Here is a 19,991-nt window from a genome sequence, read left to right as displayed (position 1 = left end):
GTATTGCAGCACCAGGAATTCCAGGCCTCTGGAGGGGTAAAGGCTTTCTGGAGGGCTCAGGTAACAGAGCTCAGCCCCCCATCAGGAGCCTGGTGTCAGCTTACCTTCGCCATGCACTAGCCCAGGTGAAGGGAGGCAAGCAAGGCTATTACACATGGAAGTGTCAGTGTTCCCTAACCAGGGAACAGGCATGCCACACACATGACACTATTGGCCCGTGACCTCCTCTCCCAACAACTTCTGCCCCGATGCGTGTTACATCCTCCAAGTCCCTCTTGACAGGACAAAGGTTGTACGTGCCAAATCCAGCCTGTGTGAAAGACAGGGCAATTGCTTGCTCCGTTACCCGCTGGCTCTCAGACCCCTCCCCAAAACTCCTCCTTCGTCTTGTGTGACGAAGAGAGGCTGATGTGCACACACTGGGGGCCAGCTCGCTCTTGTGCTCCAAGCAGAGCTCATCTGTGCCAGACACAGGAGCTTTCTCGGGGGCTGGAGAGGAGGGGAAGAGAGAAAACAAACCATGGGTGGTAGATGCTGGTAACAGAGCTGAAAGCACTACTGGAAGGTGTTCAGGGTCCACCAGAGATGGGGACAATGTGGGGAGAATTGACTAGAAAACAGAACCCCGAACATCCCCATCTCTCCCTCCGAGACCGACAGAGAGTGGAGCTGTGCATTGTCCTAATCCACGCACACATCCCCTCGTGCATGCGTGCGCACGGAGAGCACAAACAGGGGAAGATGCACAATTGCACATAAGTACACCCCATCAGCTGCCCAGACCCATCCTGGGCAGCTCGGCGCCAGCTAGCATGTCCCCGCAGCACAAAGGGGGAGTTTCAGACGGGCTCTCCTCTGAGCAGAGCAGCTGCCAGCTCAGTCAATTCCCCATTCATCTGAGCACTGCTGGCATGTCTGTGGGGTCTTAAAGGGACACTGCATGCTTGTTGTCCCTTGTCCCCCACCCCACCTGAAGGGATCATCCTTGCTCCAGAGCTGTTCTGCCTGGATTTTATGGCCCAGCATGGGGATAACAACCAACAGCTTGAATGAGTCAGGCTGCCCTTGAGAAAACCCTCCCTTCGCTTTGCAAAGACCAAAAACAAAAGACATAACCCTGATCCCTATGTAGCCCACCCCATGGTCACTGCTCCACAGTCTCATCACAAACCACGTGTGTCCGAGAGCCGTGCCAGAGAGCACAGTGGCTCCCCTTCACTGGACGGACCTTGGCAAGGTTAAACCAGGAAACCCAAGCCAGGACTCTAAGTCTCTCTCCGCACCCCAGGCTAGCAGAGTGTCCCCTGCGCCTCTCCCTGGCAATGAGACTCGGGGTGTTGGTGACACAGGACAAGGTGGGTTTTTCTCTGAAGGGGATGAACCAAGTAGGGGGTCTAAGTCCCAGAGGAAGTTATCTTTCAGCTGGCATGCTACTGCGCCCAGAGCTGTTAGGAGTGAATAGGCACGGGGCGCCCAGGGAGCCTCGCCAGGATTGGGCACCAATGAGAACTGAATGTGTGTCTTTCCATCTCCAGGGATGGTTTGCAGTAGAGCCTGCTTGATCCCCAAGATGAAGCGGAGAGACCTGAGCTGTTCTGTTCCCTGGCCTCCCCGACAGCAGCCCTCTCACTGGGACTGAAGCTCCCTGCTGCAACACGTGTGCAATAAAGTGGTTGGAGTGGAAAGCCCCCGTGTCATGTGCCTGATGCCTGGCCCTAGAGATGACCCACATACGAACATAAGAAGTGCCACACTGGGTCCAGCTAGCCCGGTGCCCCACAGAGCTCCCTGTCATACCATCTCAGCAAGCTGAGGGATGCCAAGCCAGTCTGCTTCCAAACCGCCCATCCTCACCAGCATGCTCATGATCCACACCCTCCACCATCCCATCCTCATCCTCATGTCCTGCCCAGACACCAAATTGTGGAACCTCGTTAGTGAGGATGAGGGTCCCCAGTGGACAGGTCTGTACTCCACCTTGATCCCACAAGCCACCAGGGACCTCAGCTGGCGGGTGCTCCACAGAGCCTTCACCCTGGGCATGTATCTGGCACAGTTCACGGACATCCCTCTACGAACAGAGGGAGACGCTGCTGCATGCCAACCTAGGGTGCCAGGCTACAGCCCCTTCACTGCCTCCTCCAGAACCTCTTGCTGAGGTCCTGGCTGCACTACTCCCCTTGCATTTATTCATGCACTCCCCATCCAACTCCCCACCAAGTCCTGGGACCTCCTGGTCAACCTCCTCCTGGCTCTGGCTAAATTCGCCATCTATCTCACCAGGAGGGATGCTCTGGCTGGGAGGACCCAAAGGACTGTGGGACCACTTTCCTGTCCCTAGTGCAATCCCATCTCCAAGTGGAGTTTCACTGGGCAGTGTCCACTGGCTCCTTGGACTCGTTCGAGGGCCAGTGGGCACTGGCCCGTGTGTTCTGCTCAGTATCCCCCCTTGGTGCTTTCATGCTGTGACCTCCACTCCCATCCCTGCTATATTTTCAGTTGCCCCAAGCAATCAGTCTCCATTTTCCCAGTAGCCTCCCCTTCTGAGGGAGGCGTATAGTTTCACTTGGTGGGCTGTTGGCCCATGACCCCTTAACGTGGCAAATAGGCCTGTCTCTGAAAGTGGAGGCTATGCAGGGAAAGCACCGAACTGGACCTCTCTTGAGTGATCTATCCCCTACTCAATGCTCTCCTTTGCACCCACCATTTATTGGGTTAGAGATGCCAGAGATACATATCTGACCATTCTGCTCAATAGCCATTAATAGATTTATCATCCATTAATTTATCCAGTCCCTTTTTGAAGCTGGGGGTGCTCCCTGCCTCCATCACCTCCTGCGGCAATGAATTCCATGAGTTACTGACATGCGTAAAAAGTACTTTCTCTTGTTAGTTTTAAATTTTATCACCTGCTCCTTTCAGCGGGTGCCCCCTGATTCTAGCGTTCTGGGACTTGGTGAACAACAGTACCCTGTTTCCTTGATCCACAACCGGCATGATCTTATAGACCTTTACCATATCCCCCCCTCATTCTTCTCCTATCCAAACTGAAGAGTCCTGACCTTTTAAGGCTCTCCTGGTACGGTAGTGAAAATTCGTGTCCAAAAGGGGAACCACCATGCTAGTGCTTCACAGAAACCGCTCGAGGAGTCCTTCTCTGGCCTGGTGTGCCTGACTCGGATGGGCACCAAGCTAATCTATGAGATCAAGTGTGAGATCCCCTCCTGCCCCCCCTCCAGTTGCTCTCTCATGCTAAAGAGAATGCTTTGGTGCAAGGCCTGGCTCCCTGCAGCCCCAAGGGCGTGCAACCTATCAGCAGGATCCCCCTTCAGATGCTCAGCCTGTGAGCAGCAGGGTGCAGCACGGAGCTGGCTGCACAGCTGCAAAACTCCCCTCCATGCCCCCCTTCCCCCTCCCCGATCTGGGGAATTCAGCCTGACTGGCAGGAGCAGCTATTTGAGAAGCATGGGCCACAATCCTGCTCCCCCTAGAAGTCCTGCCCTGGGCAAGATGTGGCCCCAGGATTTCCACTTCCATATGGGACAAACAGATGGGATATAAGCACGAACCCAATGACCTCTGCCCCCAGAGCCCAGCACCTAGACCCCAAACTGCCCTCATGAATGTCACCGGGCTCTCCCTGGCTCACGTTTGCTCGGGCTTCAGGCAGGTGCAGGACTGGTGCGATGCCCAAGGAGGTGCTGCTCTCAGGAGCCCCCCAAACTGCGCTCAGCACCCTGAGTGCAGAACGAGAAGCCGGTGTCGCTGGGACTCTGCTCCCAGTCGTGACTCAGTGACTCAAAGGCTGTGGACACATCGCTTCCCCTCTCTGGTTCCCCACTGGGAAATGGCTTCTGCTTCCCCTCCCAGGGGCTTCTGAGGGTGGATCAGGTGAGTGTCCACGCAGTGCTGGTTTCCTGCCTTGAAGCCCACTCAAAGCTAAAACTCCCCAGGAGACATGGGATGAACCCAGCTATGAAGATTCGCTCCAGGCCTGATCCAAAGCAAGTGGGTGTTTGGACCAAGGGCTAGATATTGTTTGCCCTGTTACTGGGGGGTCAGGACTAGAAGAACTATTTCCTGGGAAGACTCTGAACTTCAGCATCCCTCCTGGGTCTGTGCACAGAGGGGAATTTCATCCATCTTGCCCAGATCAGCATATGGGGTCATTCAGCCCTGAACTTAATGAAGACCTTCTGGAAGACAAGATGAGAACTCCTGCCTCCTAGATACACGCTCAGACAGCTAGATCAAAGTGTGCTGGTTCCTCGTGCTGGCAATGCGGCATTTTACAAAGTTTCCCCTTGATGAAAGGCGCTGCCCCAGGTCAGTTCAGCTGCCCGGTGGGTTTTCTCAGGTTGTTTTCCCAAGTCAGCTGTGACTGTCGCTGCACGTCTCACAGCAAAGCTCTAAGTGCTGTGTCACTTCCTCATTCACGCCCTGCAGAAAGTAAGTGTGAGCAGGCAGTGATGCTGATTAGGGACCTTCTCCGGAGCTGCAAATGAGCCCCGGGGAAATTCCCTCCGCTCTTATGTAATGAGAACTCCCCCGGACTGCCGCAGCCAGTGCTCACCCATCCGTGCAACACATGTTGGGAGAGCAAAGAGCACCCAGGGCTGTCACCCGCAGGCTTGACCTGAAGTCCCTTCCTTCTGTTGGTGCCTGGGCCTGAGCTCCTACTCTCAAATAGCGATATATAAACCAAGTCACTTCATTCTCCAGGGTAAAGGTGCCTTATATGGGCAGAGTTTCATCCTCTGCCGGTGTAGAAACAGCCTTGCCAGTGTAAGCACTTCTGTACCCATATCACAGCATCACACCAGAAAGGTCGTACTGGCTGGACTAGACCAGGATAGTTCAAGTAGTCCAGTGTGTGTGTGCACACAACGCCTTTGCAGCACACCCTCCAGGGGACGCTTCTCAGTGCAGCTTTTCCCAGTTTCTACATGCTCACAGATTATAAGGCCAGACGGATCCATTGCGATTGCCCAGTCTGAGGTCCTGAATAACTAGGACTTCCCTGGATTCCCCACCAGCCAACTAGCACGTGACTGTTTCTAGTAACAGAAGAGCCACAAACCTCGACACATTACAGTGGTGAACTACCCTCCCTCTTTACAATCCACCCTTATTTCTAGTCTGATTTGGTTGGTGTAGGCTCAAATTCCAGTGTTGGGCTCGTTAGGCCATGGCCTAGCCAGCAAAAGAGCCCTCTACTGTCGAATTGCTCTTCCCTGTGAGTGTGCATAGGCAGCAGTCGCATCACCCGTGCCCTTCTCTTAGTGACTCTCAGCAGACAACTCGCCCACCTTTCTGAGCATGGAAAAACCTCTCTGAGCCCAGGATAGCAGGACTCCTAAGGGGAGGGTATTGTTAGTATAACTAGATCAGTATAAATCCAGACCCCGGGGTATATCAAAAGATCTCTCCCATGTGGATACGGCCTTCTAGCGATTTAGCGTCAGGAACTGATGTCAGCCAAATCACTACCGGACAAATGAACTCTGTGTGTCCAGAGACGGGGCCTGCCGAGCCAAATCCTAAGCCAGTTTTAGTTAGAGCTCAATGCAGTCGTCCCATGGAGACAAAGCCTGACTCAACCCCGCAGGTTCTGCAGCCAAGATGAGTGTCCTTCCCAAAGCTCCCAGCCCGGGGCTGTGAAGCTTCCTGATCTAGGCTTGAACCAGCTCTTGGCAGGTAGCCAGGCCTGGTGAGAGCCCAGACAGCAACTGAACAGTGGGTAGCGAACTGGCAAATTAGAGGATCTATAGTAACACTTTCCATTGTGGTGGCATTAGCACATGGTGGAGCAAACGCACAGCCAAGCATGCTCAGAGCAAGACACCTGTTCAGCCAGCCCTGTTCTTGCCTCCCGAGGGCAGAAATGGAGAGGATGGCACAAGCCATCCATGCGTGCCAGTGCCCAAGGGAGCTAGGAGGTGGTCCCAGACGCCAGTGCCTCTCTCTCAGTGTGAATACAGGTCCCCTCCTCTCCCCATTGCCAGTACTGTGCCCCTCCTATGTGCCAGTGAGTTCTTCCCCATCGCCCCTTGATCTGGGGCTCCCTCTACCCCAGCTGTCCCATCTCTTGCTCCACAGTTGCAGTGCCTCTGGCCTGCACTTCACACTCTTCACCCTGCCTTCAGGGAGCCCTCTGCCCTTGTGCCCTCACCCTGCCCACTGGCACTTGGGGGGGAATCATAGAGCTGGGGTCACAGTCCCAGTGCCAATTCCAATCATTTTTCCCTTTAAGAGCAAAGGAACGGGAAGAATGAAGGTCTGTGTCTGGGCCGGGCGCCCTGCTCCCCAGTCAGCACTGGGACAGATTCCAGAGATTGCAGAAAGGGGAATTCTTCACATCTCCACTGACCCCCGACCTGCCGCGAACAAGTGTCCCCATGTCCTGGCAGCGGGCTGGTGAGCCAAGGAAACACAGGCCGACTGTTTACAGGCCTCACAAGACAACTGCACCAGCTCCGTTTCCAATTTCAACTCCAATAGCAGTGTCTTTCTTTAGTTCCCTCTCCGTGTCTCCTGCACCCTGGCTCTGCCTTGCATCTGCAGGGGCTGTGATCTGGGGTGGGGGGAGGAATGGAAGTGATCACTGTGCAATGTACCGGATGGTGGGGTCTGTCACCAGCGCCCAGCAAGGGAAAGACGGGACCAAACCCTGCAGAAAACAGCCCTCCTCTAACACAATGCCCTGCCGCTGCCTCATGGGTACGTCCCTCTTCTGCCGAGATCAGAAGTAGAGGAATCCCACAAACGTCTCTAGACACCCAGAGCCCAGCCGTTCTCCGGTGATACATGCAGACAGGTTTCTTCTGGGTTGCTGCAGCAACCATGCTAATCTAGTGAGCAGAGATGCCTCCAACAGCCTTTGTGCTGTACGCGGGCTGCTGGTTCCCAGGGTGTCTTCACAGAGGGGCTCAAACACCTGGGTTAAACATAAAGGGGCAGCATGTCTAGGAGCTGTGCGGATGGCGTGGACTCCCTGCGCAAGCGAGCTGCACACGGGCATTCACACAGAGAAGATACCATGCTGGGATGCTGGAGGCAATTACCCAGGCAAACCTGATGGAGGGTCAGTAAAGCAGAATAAGGAGAGAGAGCAGAGATGGGACCCCAAGCTGCAGAGTCCCAACATTCAGGCTGGGGATTCAGGCCAGGCTCACCTGAGCACACAGGCAGCTGGATCCAGATATGAACTTCCCCAGAGGGTGGATCCAGCCCTGGTATATAAATAACAATACAATAATACTTCCACCACAAAAGTACAAGGTACAGGCAGAGTCAAGGGAGCAAAATGGGACAGAGAGAGAATAAAAAGCAAACCTTAACTCCTACCATACTGCCCAAAGATCCTCAGCGGCCACATAAAACAAACAGGAGTAGGGTATCAGAGGGTTTAAAGGAGTTTACTTAAACCCTACACTGTCCCCCCAGAGGAAGGCACTACCTGCATTCTACAGATGGGGAAACTGAGGCACAGCATGGCACAGTGATTTGGCCAGAGTCACAGAGACAGAGCCAGGAAGCGAACCCAGGCATCCAGAGCCCCAGGCCTGCACTGTAAGCAGAAGCCTCCCCATAGGAGGTGGGAAGGTGGAGTTGTCTTTGCCCCTTTTGGCTCCACCTGCTACTCTGCCTTGGGCTCTAGCCCTACGCTGATCCTGCAGCTGCTCTGTAGCAATCAGCTGGAACAGGGAAAGCCTGGGTTTGCCGCTAAAACCCTGAACGCTTTCCATGAGATCCTCCAAAGGGAAGTAACAGGCTCCGAGCATGTGTTTGAAGGGAGGGAGCTTTCTCCAGGCCCCGTGGGATGGGCTAGAAAGCAGACCCGGAGTTGTACAGCAGGCTCAGAACAGCAGTGAAGGCATCAGGGGCTCTTCTAACGTGACTCTCTCCCTTTTGTTTATCACAAAAGATAAAGCGGAAAGTTGCCTGACAGGTTCTGCCAGAGACTGGCAGGGAGATCTCATGGCCCCAAGGGCTGTTAAAAGAAACAAAACCTTCTGAGTGAATTTTATGCTGCTCAGCAGCTCAGGGAAGGTGCACACAGCACAGGTACAGCAAGGGCAGCAGCATGGCTCCCTGCCACGAGGGGCTTCCACTAAGAGCAAGAGGGGAATTCAGTCCCCATGGCCTGGTCCGGGCAGAGCCATCATCATCCTCAGGCTCAGACCCAGACAAGTGGATCGCAACCTTTTCAGACGCAGAGCACCCACCAGAAAATGCCAGCGCTTCACTTCGACTCATTTTTGGACTAACAAAAAGTAACAGAGCAATACTTCTGTTGCAAAGGACCACAGTGGGGCAGGATGGTTTTGACACTGGGAATTCCTATTGAGTTTAGCTTGTGAATCATGTGCAGGTGTTTGAAGACGTCACCGTGCTGATATGAAGAGGTGATATGCAGAGGATCTTGCAGCCTTTCCTGGTGCCACAGCACCTTGGTCAAGCACCACTGATGTTGACGGTTCAGAGCTCCCACGGGAGCAAAGACCAGAGAAACTAAACTGCCTACAGCCACAGGGATGTTTGCACAACACAGAGACACCCTCAACCACCTGGAAACAATCAAACAACGGGTTAGAAAACACAACTTCACTGCAGGTTTAACCATAACCCGTTCCGTGTGAACCTGAGTACTGCAACGGTGGGTGGAGGTAACCGGATGTCATTCCCTTAGTTCTCCTGCAGTGAATCAAAGGCTTTGCAACATCTCCCAAAAAGTGTGGTAATTCAATCACCCAATGTCCCACAATGTATCACAAGCCTTGCAGACTCTCCCAGGATGTGCCCCTAATGGGAATGGAGCTGGGGACCATGGGAAGATACCCAGAGGGCATTGCCCCTGCCCTGCCTTAAGGAAGCATTGAAGTGTTGTTGCCAGAGCACAGCTACCACCAAGCTTGTACAGGCATACAGAAACAGCCACACACATGCCCAGCTCAATTCTCCAATGCAAGTAAGGCCCAAATCCAACCAAAGGTCTTTCTCTACAAAGCCTCACAACAGCATCTGCTGCAGGAGCTCTCAGGTGCTGGTGCACAACCCGTCCATAGTAGCATCAACATGATTTTGAAGGGGTCAGCCTATGCTGGCAACTGCATACGTGCAAACTTCCCTGTGCAGACAAGGCCTCAAAGCCACTCACTCCTGCCAACGAGGGTGTCAGTGAATGCCAATTAGGATGGTGGATTTTGTGTGGTAGGCGCTAGCCCAGGAGAACCTGGACTGAGACCAACAGCCTGTTTCAGACAGGACAGCGCAACAACAGATGGCGAGGATGCCTGGTCACTGCCAAGTGAGGCTGAAGTCGAGCTGGCAGCTTGGAGGTGAAAGGCCCCGCGTCCCATCCGTGCTCCACGAGCCAGCCAGTCACCCCGCTTCAGAACTGGACCCGTGACCCTCCCGCATCAGCTGCTGCAGGGACTGTTGCTAGCTGTTCTCTCTTCCCAGCCTCTCGACATCCAGATGGACATTGAAGGGGGTCAGCGTGGCTCATCACAGCCAACCTCTTCCTTGCCCATGGGGCTCAGTGTCCCTCCAGCCAGGGCAGCTGTGCGGGTGGCTTTGTGGACAGGCAAAGACTTCCCCCACACTTCAGCGGCCTGGCTTCCTCCCCCTTCACTTTCCCTTCTTTCCACCCCAAGACTCTTGCCACCAAACCAAGATTTTTGAAGGCCTCTTTCATCCGGTCAGCACCAGGTGACATCTGCCCTGACACAGTAGGTGAGAGAAACAGGCAGGACAGACTGCCTGAGGCTGTGCAATCTGAGCGAGCCAGATCCCTGCCAGAGGCATCCTCCTAGAGCTGGGGCAAGGAGGAAGAAGTCCCATTGCTCAACAGCAACCCCATTTCTCTAGTTAAGCTACTGGATCTGATGGTCTGAGAAGAGTTGTCCACACAATCTGCATCAGCCATGATGGCTAGATGCTGGGGAATAGAAAGTAGGCATACCGGGGAAAATTCAGCAATAGGGGAGATGTTAAAAAGGGGTGGATCAATTTAGCAATGGTAACAAGGGGGCAACAGGAGATGCTGGGCCAAGGGGTTCAGGGTGGGAGTCTTGGGTTGGGTATGTTACTAATGCACATACTACCTTGGCATTTGACAGACCTCTCTCTTAAGCCTGGACTCCACAAGAGAAATCAAACTACCGCAGTCCCACAGGCGGCTTTGCCCATGCCTACATGCACGCAGCTACCAAAGGCTCACAACTGGTCAGAGCAGGTGGCCTTTCAAGCAAGATTATGGCCTGCTTGAAGCTTAACTGGGTCAGTCAGAACCCGTCCAGTCTGAGCATGGGCACAGACAGAAAGAAACGGTCCAGCGAGCCCTCCCTCCTCCAACCACACAAGCTGCGGGCGCGGTACCCTGAAAGCACTGCAACCGCAGTGATTTAGGATCCTGCCTGTGTGGGCACCCAGCAAAGCTCAGCAAGACTATTGTGGGGACCCAGCATGATCTGTGCCCAGAACAGTTCCTTTCTTTGCACAGCTTCAGGCTCTCAAAGGTATCTGGCCCCTTAGTATTTAGGCACCTGTCTGTGAGGAAGGCCGTGCCACGTGTCATTTGACCTGTTACATTTACCACAAAGCTTCCTGTGGCTCTCACTGCTGTAGCGTGGGGGCATCCTGTGAGCCTTCCAGATCTGTCCACTGGACATCCTCGTTCTCGTCTTCCATTTAACTGATGGGGCCTGACCCGCGGCCCAGCCCTCCTCTCTTGTAACAAGGGGACCCTGAGGCGCGGCCCACTAAGCAACTGGTCCATGGTTGCACAGAAAAACTGGGCTCCAGGCTCCGAAAACCCAGACCTGTGATTACTGCCCAGCACTGCTTCTCTTCCAGGCAAGCAGGAGCCAAGAGCATTTCTTCCCTCTTCTCCTGCCCTCTGTTACCCTGCTTGCTATCCCTGTACCGCACGTAGCCTGCTTTATTTCGCTCTCCTCTTCCCTCCCTGCTGAAACACCGAACACCCACATGGAGGAGAGGAACCAGGGCAAAGTCTGCCTACAGGCGAACCGCACCTGGGGACATTCAAACTAGGCGACCACAAGAGCTCCTGCCAGTGGATTAGGCACCAATTTTATTCTCTCTCTTAACAGCCTCCCCATAGCTGTAGTGGCAGGGCTGGAGGGACAAGGGAGGGGGACAGAGAAGGGATAGAAAGGGGTGAGGAGGAGGATGTACTCAGGGCTGAGCAGGGAAAGGTGCCCAGGGGAGGCAGAGAGAGGAGGAAGTGTCTGAAGAGGCAGCAAAGAGGGAGAGCAAAGACAATGGCCCTGCTGTTCCCTCACACAGCACCTGAGCCTTAATGAGCTGGAACGGTTAATTAGTCAGTGTCAATTTATGTTAATTAGCCCAAGGAGTTGAGAAGCTCTGATTCCTCTGCCACCTGGCTGGCACCAGGAAAGGCTAGGCCAGGCCAAGGTGTCTGCACCTCCCTAGCTGGAGGATGCGCAGAGCAATATAGCAGGGAGCAGAGCCAGCCAGAGGCTCAGCTGTGCCAGCAGACACAGAAAGGGGCGCCTGGGCAGAATGTGGGTTAGATCCCATTCCCACAGGGTTGCTGGTTGTAGCCGTGTTGGTCTAAGGACATAGGCAGGCAAGGTTCTTTGGGTAGATGTGATCTCTTGTATTAGATCAACTAAACATTTAGTTGGTCTAATACAAGAGATCACATCTGCCCAAAGAACCTTGTCACCCTACCCCTATTGCAGCTACCTGATCATGGGAGTGTTACACACAGAGGGGTGGGGAAAGACTCACTACTGTCACCCTGAGGCTTCAACACAATCAGGCCTCCACACAGTCATGACATTGATTTAATCATGAGACTTCTTAAACAAATTAGGGCTTGTTGCATTTAGTTTCTGATTTCAGCACTTCCTCAGGGACCCTGGGTCATGTTTTCAAGCTTTCTCCTGCAATCGAGCTAGCGACATTTTTTTTTCCAATGAAAAATGAGGTTCTCGCCTAATTGCATGAATCAAAGAACAGAAGCTTTGAGAAACACAGCAGCTCTCCCTGGACTCACGACGTGATCTCTGGCACCACCGAAAACCAGGTCTCACTCCCAGGAAGGAGACTGTGGAGGATTCTCCAAAGGGTAACAAAGACGGTCTGAGGTCTGACAAGCCAAGAGATAACAGCTCTCACAGGATGGGGTGGGGATGAAAGAGCAGGAGAAGTAAATAGTTGCCATGGATGATTCAGTCTCTGTGCCTGAATCAGCACACAGGAAAATGCATGGATTACTGCAAAACCCGAAAGAATCCCCCATTTAGTCTCCCCATTTCCCATCTGCACATAGGCCTCGGCTTCCAGGCTCAGCCCCAGGGTAAGAACTGGAGCATCGAGCTCGGATGCTGAGAGCCTCTATTAAAGGGGCTGGACCATTTTTTCCCCCACAAGGCCTTCAGACAGGGAGCTCAATTCATCCAGAGGACACTCGGGTCCATATTAGCTCATGTCTTTCCCAGGACTGTAGCTCACATCTGCAGTCGCTCTGAGCACAGCATTCTGCTGATTTAAAACATCCGCTTCTAGTTATGGGGTGGTTGTTTTTTTTAATTCCAGTACTTGCTATCAGAAAAAAAAAGCTGCCCTTGCAGCTTGATTTAACACCACTCAACAGAGCCATAAATAAGGCCGTTAACAATAATTAATGGCCGCGATTTATTTTATAGACTGTTGCACCTTGCAGCTAAAGAACAAAATACATACAGCTCAACAAGCATCTCATCTGTTTTAAAGAGTTAGTGTAAAACAGGGTTAGTTATTATTACTTCAGTCTCAGAGTCCCCCTGCCAGTGCTTGTGGTTTCTCACTTAAACCTTCCTGTTTTTCTAGAGGTTTTTCATTCCCCCTTAGCAACGTGAAAAGCTCACCCAAAATGACTGACTGCGCATGCAATGCAGTCAGATATCCAGAATAAACAAACCAGAAGGGAAGGCAGAAAAAAGCTGTCACCAAGACTAGGCAGAGATGTGCTTTAAGTTATAACCGTATACCAAAGGCCTGGGTGAAATGCTTGTTAAAATGCAGCCACCTCTGGGGTGGGACTCAGCTTGGGAGCTGTTTTAAGAGCTCAGAGCAACGCGGCGTGCAGAAAGGCGAGGAGCGAACTTCTGAAGTCACAGCAATATGATTCAAGCTGTTATAGAAACTTTAACGTGGTCTGAGCAATAGGACTGGAAATCATGAATCCCTCAATTCCAATCATGACTCTGAGCTCCAGCTGTCTGTGGGCTTGGGGGGGAATCACTTCATTTTGCTCTTCCCAGCCAGAAAACAGGACCTGGATACCAACACAGGATGGAGGGAAGAGAAGAGAGGGATTCATGATCCCCAACCCACGGACTTCAATCCCTTTCGTTTGTAGGCAACTGGTGGTCCAGAGGGGTCTGTCAAGACATCTCCATCTACCATAGGTAAAAAGCAGGGCTCATTTGGGAGGACTCAATTAGCTCATGTCTGCACTTTGATCATAGATTCATTGTTTTATTACAGACACATGCTACAGCAAGTACATGCCTGCCATCATATACTCAGGCTCTTAAACCCCATTAACAATTTTTCCCTTATTTTACTCAGACAAATGGGCATTGCTTACTTTTTTTTTAAATAAAAGCCTCAATTGTTTTAACAAATGAATCTCTTTCTCCCCACACCCCCTTCCCCCACAAAGCGTTACCAACAAAACAATCTGCTGCCTGTGGAAAGATTTAGACAACATTGTTACAGCAGAATCAACCAGCCGGGAAGGATGAGCATGTTCTGTGCTGCGGGGCCACTCGTGACTTCAACCTCTCCGAGATCAGCCTGGATAGAGTGTGATTCTTCCGTAAAATCAGCCGTGTAACCCTTCCAGTCCTGCAACTCTCCCAGAGTCTCTCTGGCTCCTACCTCAGACCCCTTCCCTTTTTTCAGGTTGCTACAGGATTTTTGTGCAGCCCATTTCAATCCCCAGGGGTGGTAATCAAAGCTCCCAAGGACCGAAAGTAAAAAAAGACTCGCCCTTTTAGGTGAGAGATGACCCCTACAGCGCAAGTGGGGATGATGGGGACAGAGAATGTAACCCAGGATGGGGGACAGGTTATAGGGTCAACTCTGGGAGGTCAAAGGGGGTCTTTGAGCACAGAAGGCTGATGATGATGATGATGAGTTGGGCGAGATCCCCCCGCATACTCTCTGAGGGATGTGTGCGTGGATGAAGAGACTGCAAAAAGACCCCCAGCCAGCCTCCTCTAGCACAGATAGAGGGATCTCTTGGCCAGTGATAGGATGGGGCAGCGAGGAAGCCTCAGGCAACTCGGTGCTGAAGTCGTGTGTGGATGCGCCAAAGCCAGACAGCCAGGAGCAAGCGCAGCACAGGCATCCACAACCCAAATATCTCAGCCCTAGGCTAAAGGTATCATGTGAGGAGGGAAGAGTGGAGCTGCCTGTCCTTGGCACTCACTGTATTTGTCTTCCCTGGAGAGCCTGGCAGCTCACCTGAGCTGGCTTGTGGGGGTTTGCTTTGTCAAGTGAACCTCAGCAGGACACTGGAGCCCCAACAAATTCATGCCACATGTTAAAACCCTTGTTGCGAGAGTGGCATTAACATCGACTTGGGCTTGAACACAAGACTTAAACACTGGACCCCGGGCTCCTGTGCACAAGTGCCTTGCAAACACCACTTAGTTACACACGGCTTCTCACATGCATGCACCTGTTACCTATGCCCCAGGTATGTTAGCATGAGATGCCCCTCCTGGGTGATGCCTGCAAGGTAGACAAGCATAGGTGACTCAGTTGCAGCATGAGGCTTTCACCCTGTCACCACCCCTGGGGTCAGGACGGAAGGGAAAGGGGCCCTCTCCCCTGCTGCAGATAATCATGATGGGAGAGGGATGTTCCTGGGATAGGATGACTAGAGACTCTTTCCATAAAGGAAATATGTCTGCATGAAGCTGCCATGTTTGCAAGGCAGATTCACTGCCCTATAATGTCAGAGCACGATGCCACCATCAGACGGAAACACCCACGTGCTGCTATGTGGTAGAACGATGCTCGGACAGCAGCGGATGCTACAGCAATATGGAAGAGAGGAAAAACAGTGGCACATCACAATGGGACTGTGTTGTGACATCCCAAAGTGTCACCTCCAAGCACAGCACGTGCCAAAATGACCAGGCCTGAAGCATCAGCTGACCTTTGTACCACTGCCTGCGGGAGGAAGGCAGGTGCCCTGGTGAACCAATCCCCACGTCTCTGCAGCTCACGGGCAGAGGTGGAGGGTCACGTCCAGCTGTAACCTCAAAGCTTTGTGAGGCCAAAACTCAATTCACTTTTCAAAGCATGTCTGATTTAACAAGCTCGACTGGAGGAAGAGCTCTAACTTGGTGACAGCAGGAAGCTTCCGGCGCTGTGCTGGTGAGCGCAGGGAGTCTAAAAATAGTGCCTGTCTCTTTAACACTCCAGATGAGGTGTTACATCAGCTTCTTTTGACTAAATCAGTTATGCAAATTAAACCAAAATTAAATTAGCAAAAGGAGAGAAACATGTTAACTCTTGCAGGGCCAGGACCAGTGGCTGTTCCCAACCTGGGTGTGGGAATCAGGAGGCGGTGCAGGCTGGTCAGTCCATCGCAGTGCAGCACAGGGAGCACCTTCCTGCAGCCTCGGCATGGACTGCGCACCTCCACCCCCTGCCCAAGTCACCTCCCAGCCTCCTGTGAGCTGCATACAGGATTTAACCTGCAGAATGATGGACTCCTTCCCCCTCACCTCCTCCCTAGATTTAAGGATCTGATTTTGGGATCCTGGAAATCGTCCTCCTCCCTTTGGCTTCAGCTCCAAGTCAGCCATGGGTCCCTGGACTCTGCAGCCACCTGCCCTGCATTTTGTCCCTTGGCACCACAATCTGCTTCTATCAAAGCTCTCAACCCCTGTTGCTTCCTGTAGGCGAGGCCTGGCCTTTCTCAGCTCAATCTTGCCCTCAGATGTACTGCTGAGTGCCCTCCTCCCCCAAAAAAGGCAGCGTGGCAAGCCTGTCCCTCCAATTCCTCAGCATTAAGGAAGACTCTGAATACTCTCTCTTTTGTATGGCCTCAGATATCAACTTCCACATTTAGGAGCCACTGTCTGATATTGTCCTTGGATGTGTGGATCTCATCTACCCTGTCTGGGCATTTGAATACAATGACGGAGCAATGCCAGAGACCATCGCCACCCTTAGTGCAAGCACAGCTCAGACTAAGAGAGTGCTTTGTCCAGGCAAACTTAAAGCAGTTTCTGGAATTGGCTGCACCAGCAACAACCAGGTGCTATAACTGCATCACAACTAGTGCCATCGCCAACCTGGCCAGAGGTGAGGCTGATCTCTTCACATTCTTCATCAGCATGATCGTTTGTGCAAAACCTTTCTGATGTAGATCTAACATCAGCAAAATGAGACCCCTCCCCAGCAAATACATGTTGGGTTCCCAAGAGTCTGGATCAAAGTAGAGAGAGAGAGACGAGGAAGGAAGAATGCCAGCTCCCCGGAGAGCTGGGAGAGCCCTGCAGGACAGCGGGCTGGGCTGGGGTGTCTGTGTGCAAGCTACAGACCAGCCTCAGGTGGGGGTCAGGATGTCTATAGCCAGAAAAAGGGTGCAGCAGCTAGCTGCTGCCAGCTGAGTCAGGCTGGGCTCTCTCCCTTGGGAGACTAAAATCAGGGACTTAGGAGCAAAAAGCTCTGACCTTGGAGCTGGGAGGGAGAGCATGTGTATGGGAGCCTCAAGGACTTCAGATCCCAGTTTGATCTAATCCCACACTGCAGTCGGTGCATCCTAGTTGGACAGCATGTTCCTGCCCATGCTGATGAATTCAAGAGACGTGGGCCAGAGGGAAAGCGGTCCCCTCCCTGGCCGCCTGACCTCTCTGGGTGCTGCTGGAGAGAGGGGTAGCGGAGGCCACCCCTTAGCAGGGCTCTGCCCAGCTGGCCCAGCATCCTTCGGTCCCCAGGGGCAGCTTCTGCTGGCAAGTCTGTCTGCAAAGCAAGGAGGTGCCCATGATGAGAGCTCCAGAGAGATTAAAGGCAGCACAAGACAGCAAAGGGAGAGCAGACAAGGCCTCCGGGGCTGGCATTCAGAGCCTGATGGGGGAGGGGGATGCTTCTCGTCGCCAGAGCACAGGGGGGATGGCAGGGTGCACAGCGCTGGAGCTTAATTAAACAGGATGCATCACAGAGATCAGGCCTCTGGGCAGTGTCAGTCTGCGCCTGCACAACCCAGTGCAGCAGCGTTGAGCTGAAAAGCTCACATCTCCCCCCAGCACCCTCCCCATCAACCCATCTCTCTCTTCTCCCTGACCCCACCGCCCTCCTGTGAGCCCTCCTGGGATTACGGGCTGATCCCACCTCATGCTGGGATATTTCTGGGGTGGTTTGGGGCAGCTGCTGGGTGTGCAGGATGTGCCTGGGATGGCGACTGCCTGGCTGGAGTGTATTAAAAATGCTGAGAGGCTGAAGAGAAATGAGGTCAGCTCTGCGAGCCTGGCAGACATAGGCCTGCTGTCAGCGAGGCAGCCACGGGACGAGGAGGAGACGGCGGTGGAATAACCAGAGACAATTACTGCACAGGCGGCAGCAGGGAGCAAAGGCACCGTATCCTCCCTCTGCCTCTTCTTTTCCCTGCTGCAGATACCTATATATATACACCCCAAGTCTCCAGCTGATCCCTGCCACGCGATGGCTGCAAAGGGCAATCATGCTGCTCTCTGTTTCCAGGTATATTTAAAATGCAGACAGACCAAGCAAAGTGCTGGAGACAGACAGCTTCCAGGGCCTGGGGATGCTTGGATCCAGCTGTGAGCTCTGCAGCTGGCTCCTCTAGGAAACCTCACAGCCTCTCTGGAGTGTGCGAAGATGCGTTTGAATATCTATGCACCAGGTGCTGTGCTGGGCCTCACAGGGAGGTCAGCCTGGGGTGAGAAAGGGAATGGCAAAGGGATCTGCACCCATATGGCTACCCAGGCATCCTGGACCAACTAGGCTAGCCAGAGCCCATGCATTTCTGCTATTCCCCCTTCTGCTCCTAAACAGTCCTCTTCAGTCCTCCTGCCAGGCACATCCCTATGCTGGAGGCTGCAGAGGATGGATGACCCTACAGCATCCCTGCACTGCGCTGGGAGCCATTTGAACTGCCCCTTTAAGGGCCCAGCTCTGGAATCAGGGCTGCCGTGTCAGCGAGTGCATGGATCTGAGTGAGCCCGCACAATTCCACGTGTGCACGAGTGTGCGGGTGTGTCTGCAAAGGGGGGGGGGGGGGGGGAAGGCGAACGTGACTGTGTGTGTGTGTGCGCATGCAGCTGCATGCATGTCCACATGTGTGAGAGCGTGCACCAGCTCCTATAGGCTGGAGCCTGCATTTTATGCATTTTTAAGGAGAACAAGGTTAGTGGGTCACTTGAGTGCCTGAGGCTTTTCTCCAGCTGAGCTGCTTTCCTGCCAAAGCCATCAGCACAGAGAGCTCCCTCACTGCAAGTGCAGGAGTAGGCGCACACAGGAACCGGGGGATGAGGGGAAGGGGGCGGGCATCACGTGCAGGACAGGGCACGGGGGGCAGGCCTGCGGAGATAGGAGACCAGGGAGCCTGGACCCAGCGAGCAGAGAACAGGGCAGTGCCTGCTTGCGAGCGAATGGCTTCTCCCCATCTATTCTTTCACCGGGTGTCAGACCTAGGACAGTCCCATCCCTGGTGTCCCAGCAGCCCAGAGTCCTGATGCCCTTTGAAACTGGCCTTTCATCTTCCGCCCCCCTGCTTTGTCAGGAGGAACATTTCCTACGGGGATTTTGTCTAAGGAACGTGGCTCTTGCTGACCGTGCAGCTGCTGAAAGGGACCGGCCTTCCCCCTCCTCAACCTGCAGAGACAGGAGCCATCAGGGAAGAAGCCAGGAGCTCCTACAGCACCTGAGGACAAATGGGAAAGAGAGAAGCCAACAGGGCTGAGATCCAGCCCACCCAGTCTCCAGAAACAACACATACTGAGCTTGCTTTCCCTCCTGCCTGAGAGACCAGTTTCCAGGAACCATTCATAGAAATCAGAGAGAAATCAGGCTGGAAGGGACCTCCAGAGGTCATCTACTCCAACCCCCCTGCCTGAAGCAGGGTCATTCAGAAAAGTTACAGCTTGCCCAGACCAGCCCAAGCACCTGGGAGCTGCCAGAATGAGCTGCTGCTCCTGTAACATGAATAGCAGACCTGGAGGTCCACAGTACCAGGCATGTTAAGGCCTCTGGGTTTCAACAGGACCTACTGAGATCTACCTCTGCCCTGGCTGTAACAGAGACCACCTGGGCACGGGAAGTCTGACACAAGAGAGAAAGAGGATCTTGCTACTTGGAGAGATGGGGCAAGAACATCCCCTGGAGGCTTTGACCACTTGTTACACCCCTGCCTCCCTGAGCTGGATGCTGCCAGGCACTGAAAGCCATCAATACCTACTGACATGAATAGAGCCCAGGCTGCTCAGTAGCTCCCAGGAGCAGGCTCCCCACCCCAGGCATAGCCCTTTGCAAGCTTTCCAGCTCTGGGGCCATATTCCAGGTTCAGACTCCAGATCAACCCAGGCAGCCTTGGCAGAGGGTGGCAGGGCGGGGTCTATGGAACAGATGAAAGGGAGCCCTTGGTTAAAAGTTAACCTGCACACAATGGGCGTTGGGATGGCAACCCCTTGTGAGCAAACAGGCCTGATTTTACGGCACTGCCCAACCCCTGGTAAAGGAGACAAACAAGGTGCAATCAAACAAGGTGCAAATCAGCCCCAGTCTATCACCTGTGATGCTTCTCTTCACCACTTCCCAGCAGCTCTGCTGCCCTTTGGAGCAAGAAAGGCAGGAAACTTCCCCATCCCTTAATGCCAGCAGGTTCCCAAGTTCTCCTCTGCCTCCTTCCCCCACATTCTCTCACTCTGCTCACAGACCTCCCACCGTGTGCACACATGTGTTCGCACAGC

At 53.4% G+C, this 19,991-nt stretch overlaps 1 protein-coding gene across 2 annotated transcripts in view; it reads right to left on the bottom strand.

The window, feature by feature from the left end:
• HDAC1 (histone deacetylase 1) overlaps positions 1 to 19,991 on the bottom strand; it is an 81,187-nt gene that overhangs the window by 14,887 nt on the left and 46,309 nt on the right. The window lies entirely within an intron of this gene.

Source organism: Alligator sinensis, unplaced genomic scaffold, assembly GCF_000455745.1.
Source record: "Alligator sinensis unplaced genomic scaffold, ASM45574v1 scaffold337_1, whole genome shotgun sequence".
NCBI lineage: Eukaryota > Metazoa > Chordata > Crocodylia > Alligatoridae > Alligator > Alligator sinensis.
This window is presented reverse-complemented; position numbering and strand designations above follow the sequence as displayed.